General features: G+C 44.2%; 1 protein-coding gene across 1 annotated transcript in view; it reads left to right on the forward strand.

The window, feature by feature from the left end:
- YME1L1 (YME1 like 1 ATPase) overlaps window positions 1–12,415 on the forward strand; it is a 48,040-nt gene that overhangs the window by 1,089 nt on the left and 34,536 nt on the right. The gene's annotated exons all lie outside the window — the stretch shown is intronic.

The following is a 12,415-nucleotide window of genomic DNA, read 5'->3' on the forward strand; positions in this document are numbered from 1 at the left end:
AATTATAAAAGACATTTTTTTATGACACCTTTATGCTATGCATGACTAGTGGTATGATGGGGGAGTGATCAGGGGTGTGGCAGAGGCGTGGCTTAAGTGTCTCTCTTTCTCATTTCAAGAAGTTGGGAGGTATGCCATATTCATAAGGCTGATTATAAAAGTTTGTTTTAGTTTTGACTTCAATTTTGTTTGCGTAGAAACTATGGTGCTAATCTGAGGGGACCTTATGGGAAACTTCATAGACTCCCAGTGGGAAACACGAATGCTAAAAATTGCACACCAGTATTCTTGTCCGCTAGGCATCAGGCACGGCGCTTGCGTTGGCTACTGCCTGCTTGTACAACTTTCCCTGATATCATCTCCCTGCCAGGGCTCTCTGTCTGCACAGAGTTTGTATGTTCTCCCAGCGTCTGTGCGGATTTCGCCTGGGCACTCTGGTGTCCTTCCACATTCCAAAAAACATACAGATAAGTTTATTTGCTTCCCCCTAAATTTTTCCCTAGGCTACAATGGACATATGACTATGGTAGGGATTAGATTGTGAGCTCCTCAGAGGGACAGTTAGTGACAAGACAATATACTCTGTAAAGCACTGAGGAAGATGTCGGTGCTGTATAAATACTAAATAATAATAAACGTGTTCAGTTAGATAGTGTTGCTTGCTGGGTTTCTTATTCCTTTGAAATTAGAGGGTGTGACCAAGTTGCTGCGAGCAAGAAGTGGTTGTTGGTCTTCTCAACTAGACTAGCGGTGAAACCGCTAGTCTAGTTAGGGAGGGATAACCATTACCTGCAGGAAACCATTCCCTGCTAGTGTTCTTCCACACTACATGTGTGTTTTGTTGGCGATTAAACCTAGCATTTGTTACAGTAGCCATTGTATTTCAGTCAGATATCTCATGCGTTGTGTGTAAATAAAACAAATGGCCCCGGGGGGGGGGGGGGGGGGATTACCTCAGGAGCTTCAAGCCTCTAGATCCTATGATGCTTCCCCGTCTTCTTCAATCGAATCTGCTTTGAAATCGTTGCGCAAACGCTGACTGAACAATCCTATTTCTGTATGAAATCGATCATTCCCGTCGACGCAGAAGATTTTGCTCGATCACCGGTGGGTCGGGAGTGCGTCGATATCGGCGTTCGAATGTCCGACCGACACTAGCTGCAATACATTACCTGCTCCGCCGCCATGTGTCACCGCTGCTCCATCTCCGCTGGGTTGCGGCAGGCTTCACTTCTTCCTGTCCCGACAGGAAGTTTAAACAGTAGAGTGCCCTCTACTGTTTAAACTTCCCCGGACAGGAAGAAGTGAAACCTGCCGGAATCCAGCGGAGAGGGAGCAGCGGGGACACATGCCGGCGGAGCAGGTAATGTATGCAGGGGGCAGCGGCAGCTTCACAGATGGTGAATCGATTTCATGTTGAAATCGATTCACAATCTGTTTGCAGTATAGGCAGCCATACAATCCTTCTCTGATCTGATTCGATCAGAGAGGGATCTATCTGTTGGTCGATCTGATTGCAAATCGACCAGTGTATGGCCACCTTTGGAAATAGAAAATTAGTAGCACAGATTTGAATCTCATATTGTTTCCAGGACAGGAAGAGTTAAGAAACTTCACTTGTCTATGCAAAAGAGCTTCTCTGAGCACTACTAATTTAGTCAGAGAGCAATGCTTTTTTCTAAAGCACTTGTACATCAAAGAAACAATGAATGACAACTTCAGATAAGATTTTACTGCAGAGAAGTTCAAAGGGACATTTCTGCTTCATAGTTTAACCAGCTGAGCGGTCTGGACGAGCTCAGCTCGTCCAACACCGCCAGCGGCTGCCGCTCAGGCCCTGCTGGGCCGATTTTAATGAAATAAAAAGCAGCACACGCAGCCGGCACTTTGCCAGCCGCGTGTGCTGCCTGATCGCCGCCGCTCTGCGGCGATTCGCGGCGAAAGAGGGTCCCCCCAGCCGCCTGAGCCCAGCGTAGCCGGAACAAAAAGTTCCGGCCAGCGCTAAGGGCTGGATCGGAGGCGGCTGACGTCACGACGTCGGCTGACGTCGATGCCGTCACTCCGCTCGTCGCTATGGCGACGATATAAGCAAAACAAGGAAGGCCGCTCATTGCGGCCTTCCTTGTTTATTCTGGGCGCCGGAGGCGATCGGAAGATCGCCTCCGGAGCGCCCTCTAGTGGGCTTTCATGCTGCCAACTTTCAGTTGGCTGCATGAAATAGTTTTTTTTTTATTTAAAAAAAACCCTCCCGCAGCCACCCTGGCGATTTAATCAGAACGCCAGGGTGGTTAAATGCAGAGTGTAGTTTGTAAACTGCAAATATTAGAAAATGGTGTAATGTGTGTTAAAAAAAAAAAGCTATATACCTGAAAATAAAAATTAGACTTTTTTTTGTTTCCCTTTGCTACTATTTTCTATTAATTATCTGTACTAAACATACAGTTAATTATAGCATGCGGTTTTTACCGCTTCAGTGTCACTTTAAGTGTCCCAGAGTTAAAAGAAAATGAATATGGCAGCTTCCACATACCTCTCACGTCAGTTGTCCTTATATAAAATGCATGAACAATTGACTTTTTTCTTTCTCTCCTCTCCTCTCAGAAGTCCTATTCTGCCAGGAAATCTTTTATGGCTTTAATTTACGTCAGTGAGGGTTACCATATTCTTGACAGGGTAGCAGCAAGACGGAAGCTGTCACTTGCATACCTGAAAATAAACTAGTTCAGGCAGCAAAGTAAAAAAAATAAGCATGTTATTAATGTTTTGCGCTGTACATGCATGTTTGTCTCATCATGTCACATGGCTCCTTGGGTACGCTTTAAACCATGAGCTCTTCACTCTCCAATTCACCCTGCAAACCGCTCTAACATGCACTGCCGTGCCTCCCTCCCCCATAGCAACTGATGCATCGCTAGACTCATGGCTAGTTCTTTATCTGTTCAGGATTGGCCTTTCCCTGGGCTGTGGCCCGAGGGTTTGAGTCCTGATCCCTGTTAGTGTTAGTACTCAAATGTGTGCAAGGTTTAGATCCGGTGGACTGATGATAAATTGAATTACGAACTGATTTATACAAGTTATTCCTGCCCCTTAGAGAGCCTTCCCCATCCAAATAGCCCAACACTGAATAATGAAATAATTTGGTATTTGAACAACTGGCAAGGTGCCATTATTTTCCCAATGTGTTTTTGATGGGCTGCTGAATACCTACAGTACATGCCTTTTTGTAGTTCATCGTTATTAAAAATTACCTCTTCTTTTCAGCCAGCTATGAAATTCCAGAACTGAAATCTTAAAGCGGAGCTGTCGGCAATACTATCTCAGGAAAAAAAAACCATCGATAAGTAGATCAATACTTGCTCTACTTGCATAACATATGTATTGCACTGTCCATGTTTTGATTTTAGTGATTTTTCGATAGACATTTAAAATGGAAAATCCTTTTTTTTTTTTTTTTTTTTTTTTTTTTTTTTTTTTTTACTATTTTGAAGCCAATCCTAATGTCATTTCCTCCGTTACTCTTCTCTGCCTGGTTGCGTTTGCATTGCCCACCCTCCTCCCAGTCTTCAGGCACTCCCACCCAGTTCTGCAATAGAAAGTGCCATGTCTCAGCTTGATAAATATTGGCCAATCAAAGAGGAACAGAGGTGTGGGAGGGGAAAACGGGAGGGAAAGGGGCTTCAGCCAATCAGGCTGAATTAGTTAAGACTGAGGGGAAAGTAGTGAAGCAAAAAACGACAACCCAGCATGCCCTGCAGCTTCCTTTGTGCGGCAGATGTACCAAATAAGAGCCAGGGAAACTGGGGAATGATCATTTATCAACAAGAAAAGTAATAGTGATTTTTAACTTTTGGATTGGCTGGTTAGCATCCTTATTACTTGTTTACCGGAAAAAAATAAAGAATTGATTTTGTGCCCGACAGTTACACTTTAATTGTACATGAAGGGAAATATGCCCGAAATGGGTACTTGCCTCAGTAGAAGAAACACTCTGCAAAACACAGACTGTTCCCCGTCCCCCTCGCCTCCTCTGATCCAGTGCTGGGACATCCCGAACCTCTTGGACAAGAGCTGCCGCACTGCGCAGGACGCCTGCGCAATAGCATGGGCCAGATCGGTCTGTGCTTTTACCATCGAGCCTCTGCACAGGCTCAAGGCGGCCTGCGCAGTGCAGCGATGACAGCATGGCCACAAACTTCTGGAAGATCCCTGCGCTGGCTGAGTAGAGGTGAGCTATGAGTAGCTCTGCTGCTCGTAATCAAAATTACGAGCAGGACTTGCCTATAGCCGATGTGGTTCACTCTCGTTCCACGTCGCTCACATGCTACCTACCTCAAACCTGGAAGGAGGAAGTTTGTTAAAGTGAGCCTCCGGACTAAAAATCGACTCAGCAGCACTGAAAAGGCCTGGTGTTTCTTTAACAGTTTCACAGCATCAGAACTTTGTTTCTCTTATCCAAGCCTCATTTTTAGCTGCACAGAAGAAAACTGCCCGGGCTTTTTCCCCCTGATGCTGTGCAAATCATGATGGGATTTCTGATGTTGTTGCTCTCGTTATGCTGTTTTGGTGCAATTTTTTTTTTTTTTTACATTTTTAATTTGACATTTGAAGCCTAGCGTGTGCAGCTGGGAGGGGTAATCAGGACACAGGACAGTTGGAACTGTGTCTCCTGCTCCCTGTCACCTCCTTTCAACCAAAAAGATGTCTGCCCCCATGACAAAGATGGCAGCCCCCATGAATCACAAACATTTGCCTGTTCTTTTAAAACAGGGTGGGTAAAAAATTATATTACCCATCTATTCTAATTAACATAACTAATGTAACTTAATGACAGTATGTTTGTTTAGGCTGAAGTTCCCCTTTAAAGACCTAAAACGCGAGTGTACCGTATCGGCTATAGGTGGCAACATAGGTAAGTTAACCCCTTCCTCTGTCGTAGCCAGAAATCCAACTCGTAATTTTGATTACGAGCAGTCGAGCTACCTGTAGCTGACCGCTGGTCTTGAGGAGAACATGGGAAGTCTCCAGAGGCTTCACTCTACCAAGGTAATTATGTAACTTCTGTTTTAAAGTGTAACTGTCGGGCACAAAATCAAAAATCAATTCTTTATTTTTATCTGGTAAACAAGTAATAAGAATGCTAACCAGGCAATCCAAAAGTTAAAATCACTATTACTTTTCTTGTTAATAAATGATCATTGCCTAGTTTACCTGACTCTTATTTGGTACATAAAAAAGAAGTTGCAGGGCATGCTGGGTTGTCCTTTTTTGCTTCTCTACTTTCCCCTCAGATTTAACTAATGCAGCCTAATTGGCTGAAGCCTCCTACTCTCCTGTTTTTCTCTCCCACACCTCTCTTCCTCTCTGATTGGCCAATTTTTCAATGCACTTTCTATAGTGGGGGCGGGCAAATCAGGCAGAGGAGACAGAGGAAATGACATCAGGATTGGCTTCAAAATAGCCACAGTTAAAATAGGAAATGTTAAAAGGGTTTTTTTTTTCTCTTCCCCCCCCCCCCCTCTTCTTCTGTAGAAAAATCACTAAGGCTACTTTCCCACCAGGACGTTGCATTTTGGGGACGTTATAGGTTGCATAACGTGCCCCTAACGGAACGCCTGGTGATGTTGGAGCAGGACGCTACCAAGAGCTGTATTAAAAGCAGCTCTTGGTGCGCCTGCTCTGTCGGATGCACTGCGGAGACCACGTGAGCGGAGCTCTCTGCATCACGTGGTCCCGCCAGCCAATCAGCGGCCGCTGCTGGAAGTAAACACTGCAAGTGCAGTGAATATAAAGTAGCCATGTGCCTGGCTACGTAGCGGCCTCTCCCCGCCTCCTCTCCGCCCACAAAATAAAAAATACACACATGCTGAGCATGTGCAAACAGTCTAACGCGGCTTAAGCCGCTAGAACGCACAGTATGCTGCGCTTCAAACTAACGTGCAGCGTTACTGTGTAATGAAACGTGGGCACTGAACAGCCCATTGATTTTTTTCATTGCTGTGAGTTGGGCTGCGTTACAGGCTGCTCTAACGTGCGCCTGTAACGTCCCACTGTGAAAGCAGCCTAAAATTAAAAACTTGGACAGTACAATATATGTATTTGTCTACTTATGTGTTTTGTTTTGTTTTTGTTTGGTTGTTTTTTGTTTTTTCTGAGATAGTATGGCTGACAGGTCCTCTTTAAAAGTCACAGGTTTACATTAAGGCAGGGGTCACACTTGTTGAAATTGCAGGTTTTTGAGCAGCTCTGTCATTGCTCTCCTTCACAATACGCTCTGACAGCGTAAGGCTTTAGCTCTAGCTATTTTCAATAGGTGGATTTACCCCACCACACCCTCCATGGGAGAGATCAAAAAAGAACTGAGGTTTTTATTTGACAAACAAAGAATACTTACAATAGCTCATAAAGAAAGACAGACATTTTTTTTCAACTTGGAGAAGGTTTATTGAATTTTATTACAATACTTCAGAAAAAGTGGCAATAATGTATCCTTTCAAATACACATCCTAGTATTGCAAAGAACAATCACTGGGTACACTGGGGAAAATGGAACTAGTGAATACAGAAGGTGTAACATAAGTACCAAGCATAGGGAGTGTTGTTGCTAATATAGAGACAGGATATTTGTACAGATTGTGAGTTGAAAGGTTGTCTTTGTGTAACCACTTCTTTACTAGCCCGTTAATAAGGACAGAGACTTTTTGGTTAAGAAACTGGGTCTATCAATGTCACGGGTCATGGACCTATCTATCTTGCTGTTCACGTTGCTCTCCCGCCACTGCAGCCCACTCGCTCTGCTGTCGGTATGACAGCAGAGCTCTGTAAGCCGGTCAGGAGCCGATTTCATTGAGCCAATCACAGTGATCACTTGGACAGGAGCCAATGAAGTCTGCTCCTGACCGGCTTGCGGAGCTCTGCTGTCATACCTACAGTAGAGCAAGTGGACTGCAGCAGCGGGAGCGTGATGCAGTAATTGAAATGTACGCTGTGGAAGGGGTGGCGGATCCCAAACACGGCGTACGTTTGAAATACAAAGGTCCGGAAGAGGTCGTCATTTATAGGATATAGTTGATATTTTAAGATTGATGTAAAAAAAGAAAAAAGTGGAGTGGGCAAGAACGATTCAATCTGGGTAATGTAATGAAAAATGTATGAGACACAGATGTAACATGTGCATACCTGATTTTTATACTTTTTGATGTTTGCTTTAAGGATGCATCCGAGGTAATTAAAAAAAAAAAAAACTACCCAGGGCTTCATCCAGCCCATGGCCGCAGATCTGTCCCTCACCGCAGCTCTGGTGTCCCGGGGTTCCCACTGTTGGAGATGCTGACCTCGCCAGGTCATCATCTTCTTCACGTGGCAGCGCCGCTCGCGCACCAGTGGCCAGGAGCGTTATGCTCTTGCGCAAAATGCTCCAGACCATGTGAGCACTATCATAAGCAATACCTGCCGAGGTCGGCATCTGCAAGAGGGAACCTTGGAACACCAGAGCTGCGGCAAGGGACATATCTGCTGCCAGTGGAGGAGCCCCGGGTAAGTAGATATTGTATTTTATTTTCCTCAGACATTTCCTTTAAGTTTATGACAACAAATTGACAGCTGTTTGGCCAGAGCATGCACTGCCCTCTCTAGCACACTGTCGCCTCTCACTTGTTTGTCATCAGGCCCGCTGGAATTCTGTTGCAGGCGGTCACATGATAGTGCTGTACTTCAGTAACCTCAGGTGCTTCTAGAGTTACATATGAATGTTTTTCAGACAGGTGGTATGGTGAGTTATATGGGGAGTCTTCTTTGCAAGGAATGTAGCTATACCTTTTGACAGCAAAATAGTACCAGATTTATGGCATGGTTAAAGGTGGCTACACACCATACAGTTTTCACTTACAATACAATACAATACAATAACATTTCTATAGCGCTTTTCTCCCATAGGACTCAAAGCGCTTAGGCTCTCTCAGATTCAGTAATTAGTAGGATGAAGTATTTACACAACAAAAGTTATATTTCTGCAAATGCCAAACTGAACAGGTGGGTTTTCAGTCTAGATTTAAACATGTCCAGGGATGGAGCTGTCCTGATCTGTTGAGTTAAGGAGTTCCAAAACGTAGGGGCAGCATGACAGAAGGCTCTGGGACCAAAAGTTTCCAAGTGGACTCTGGGTATGACTAGATTATTAGAACCTGTGGATCTGAGAATGCGGGGATTGCTACGCAGCTGCAACATATCTTTCATGTATCCAGGGCCTAGATTATTCAGGGATTTAAATGTCAGTAGGCTGATCTTGAATAGGACCCTCCATTCTATAGGTAGCCAGTGAAGGGAGTGCAGGACTGGCGTTATGTGGCAGTGACGAGGTTGGTTGGTTAGCAGTCTGGCAGCAGTATTCTGTATCAGCTGTAGGCGGTACAAGACCTTTTTTGGAAGGGCAGTGTAAAGAGCATTGCAGTAGTCCAGTAGGGATGTGATGAAGGCGTGGACTAAGGTTGGCAGATATTCTGGGGGTATGAGATGCTTGATTTTTGCAATGTTCTTCAGGTGAAAATAGGATGATTTCACCACAGCAGAGATTTGAGTTCTGAAGTTTAAATCCCTATCAATTAGAACTCCCAGGCTACGCACATGATTAGAGCTGCGTAGATCCGTGCCTCCTATTCCCAGTGGTGAAGACTGCAAGTTAAGTTGTTTTGTTATCATGCTCTGCCCTCCAATCAGAAGGACTTCAGTTTCGTCTGCATTCAGTTTCAGCCAGTTGTCATTCATCCAGTTCTGTAGTTCACGTAAGCAGGCGTTTATAGTTAGAGTTGGGTCTGTCACACCAGGCTTGAAGGAAAGATATAGTTGGGTGTCGTCTGCATAGCCGTGGTATGTCAGGCCATGTATTTAGATTAGTTTTCCCAGCGGTAACATGTAAATCGTGAAAAGCAGGGGAGAGAGGATTGAGCCCTGGGGCACCCCATACTTAAGTGATACAGGGGTGCACAGGAAGGGCCCCATAGACACTTTGTGGGTTCTACCACTCAAGAAGGATTGGAACCACTGAAGAACTATGCCATCAATGCCGCAGTATTCCTGTAGCCTGTTTATCAAGATGTCATGGTCAACTGTTTTAAAGGCTGCAGAAAGGTCTAGCAGTATGAGGATCGAGCACTCTCCTCTGTCTCTTGCCATGAGCAGGTGGTTGCATATTTGGATGAGGGCAGTTTCAGTGCTGTGGTGTTTCCTGAAGCCAGACTGGAATGGGTCATAACTGTTGTTTTGTAGGATTTTGGCTTCTAGCTGGAGGTAAACAGCTTTTTCAATTAGCTTGCCCAGAAAGGGGAGGTTAGAGACAGGTCTGTAGCTGGTCATTGCATCTGGGTCCAGGGAGGTTTTTTTGAGGAGAGGCCTGATGATTGCTTCCTTCAGTAAAGCAGGAAATATCCCTGATTGTAAGGAACAGTTAACAATTTTTAGGAATACCGGTACGAACAGGTCGGGGCAGTTCAACATGAACTGTGTTGAGCCAGGATCCAGGTCACAGGTAGTTAGGCGGACGTGAAGGAGGATGCTTGATGTGACTTCTTCATCAATTTCTTTGAAGTTTGACCAAGGTGTTACGTTGTCTCTGCTAATGGTCTTTGGCGCTATATTAGGCTCAGATGCTGTAAGTTGGATGGCGGACCTTATAGCGGAGACTTTGTCTGTGAAGAAATGGGCAAATTGGTCACAGAGGTCCTTTGAAGACTCTATATTAAGTTTTTGACATGCCGGGTTGCAGAGTTTTTCCACTGTGCGGAACAGTTGGGCTGGTTTGTTAACTGCATTTGCAATCTCTTGTGATAGAAAGGATGATTTTTTTTCCCGTGATTACCTTTTGGTAGCTCTTCTTCAAGTGGAGGATTAAGGCATGTTTGTCTTCTGGGGACTGAGATTTGCGCCACAGTCTCTCAAGTTTCCGGCCTTGTCTTTTCAGCTCTTTTATAGCGTTATCAAACCACTGTGCATGATGGTGTGGAGTAAGATATTTGGTGCGCAGAGGAGCAATGGTCTCAAAGGTGGAGGACACACATTTGTTGTATTTAAACACCAGAGTATCAGGGTCCAAGCTGGAGTCAGTCAATTCATCAAAGCTAAAGTTATCTCGGATATGTTGAGGTGTTAGCCCTTTTAAGCGGCCGTATTTTGATTCTTGACCTGGTGTTTGATAGCTGGTATTGAGAGGGAGAAGTGGATAGTGTGATGGTCTGACCAGGCAACTGGATTAATTTCCACATTGGCTATTGACAGCCCAGTATGGGATATAAGGTCCAGAGTGTGACCTTTCCTGTGAGTAGCAGAGCTGATTGATTGGAGGAAGCCCAGTTCATGTAAGGCACGAGGTAGCTCTATTCCAAATTGTGAAGAGGAGTCATCCACCCATGTATTGAAATCTCCAAGAACAATCCATCTGGGGTGTTCCAGTGTTAGGTTGCATAGGAGGTCTACAAGTTCCTGAAGGAAGTCTGAGTATTTTTCTGGTGGGCGGTAGATCAGCAATATGTTAATGTTTTTCTCAGCTGAAAGTTGCACCCCAGAGCATTCAAACGAGTTGGTAGGACCTACAGTAAGTGGTCTGATTTTCAAAGCTGATCTAAAGCAAAGTGCAACCCCTCCTCCCCTCCGTTCTTTCCTGTTGCAGTATATCACGGAATAGTTTGTTGGCACGGCGGCCTCCAGGGTGGGGCCAACTGGTTCAGAAAGCCAGGTTTCAGTCAGGCAGGCCAGATCAGAAGACTCTATTAGATCATGTATGATTGCTGTTTTGTTGTTTAGCGATCTGACGTTACAGAGGACAGCCTTGATGTCCAGCCACTTCAGATACTATTTGAACGAGTGATCAGATCAATATGCAGATCTGGCATTCATCGGATATAGAAGAAAACTAGCATACACATTAGGGCTACACAATAAATATAATTGAGATGGAGTGTGCAGTTTGCTTAAAAGCTAGCTACACATGGTTGATTACTGCTGCCTGTAAGAATCAGGACTTGATGCCTCGCATGAATGTTTGGGGCAGAGCGCTGTTCGTTTCAGCTGCTAGACTAGAGCAGCGTTGCTGCCGAAGATTCAGTATGCTGGTTCATTGCACAGACTCGGGAGTCTTGTGTACACATGCTAGATTCTCAGGCAAGATGGTGCTTAACCACTTTATACACCACTACAGTATATCTACGTCCTCTGTGACTTCATCTAAGCCACGAGTTGGTAGATATATGTCTTGTAGCAGAAGCAGTGCTGTGCAGGATTGGGCTTGCTCCTGTGCACATTTCTGGCACTATCTGATGCAGCACTAATTGGCGAATGGGAATATGGCCTGGTGCACACAAAGCGGTTTTTGAAGCATTTCGCAAACCGCTTCCGCCTGTGAAAACGCTTGGATAATGTTTTCAATGGGCTGGTGCACACCAGCGGTTTGAGGTTTTTAACAAACCGCAAACGTGTATCCTGCAGCACTTTTGCGGTTTCCAGAAGCGTTTCTGCCTCAATGTAAAGTATAGGAAAAGCTCAAACAGCTCGGAAAACCTCTACTGTGACAATATTTGTAATCTGCTATACAAAAACACTCCGAAAAACGCTAGGCATGTTTAAGAAAAAAAAACTCTAAACATGCCTAGAATCGCTCTGAAATCTGCTTCAAAATCCTCTAGCGTTTTGAGGATCTGCTGGCGGTTTTGGTGTGCACTGGGCCTATGTTTCCTGAGCTAATGAAATTGATTTTTTTCCATTAAAAATATTTTCTTTTCTCAGTTCATAATGAAATCCAATATCTTCACCATAAATTGTGACAAGTTTTTTGTGATAAGCGGTAAGAATAGCCAAACAAAATTTATCTACAGTAGCACTTATTTATTTTTAAACTGGAATTGGTAAAGCTGAGAATTTTTTTTTTTTTTTTTTTTTTTCTTCCTCGTTTCCTATTTAAAATTCATAGAAAACAAAATTGTTCGAGGGGAAAAAATGGCATACAATGAAAGCCTAGTTTGTCTTAAAAAAAACTATGTATATTTATGTTCTGTGTCATAAGTAGGGATAAAGTTATTTCTGATTAAATAAGGACATAGCTAAACTGTCAATACTGCTCTGGTCCATAAGTGGGAAACAAGGTCTGGATGTGAAGTGGTTAAAGGTAGTCTGAAGCATATTTAAGAATGAAAAACTGATACCCCTTTCCCACAAGAAATCTTTACATTTTCTCAAACAGATCGGGGGGGGGGGGGAGGGGGGTCTGTATGGCTGATATTGTGCAGATACCCCTCCCACAGTGTGATATCATGAGTTTCCTTTCTGTGAACCTTGTTGCATTGTGGGAAATAAGCAACCAATTTCTCCCTCGGTGCATAAAAAAAAAAAACTTTTAGCCTATCCCATTGTTAGGGGGTGTGGTTAAAGATAA

The sequence above is a fragment of the Hyperolius riggenbachi genome, chromosome 5, assembly GCF_040937935.1.
Source record: "Hyperolius riggenbachi isolate aHypRig1 chromosome 5, aHypRig1.pri, whole genome shotgun sequence".
Lineage (NCBI taxonomy): Eukaryota > Metazoa > Chordata > Amphibia > Anura > Hyperoliidae > Hyperolius > Hyperolius riggenbachi.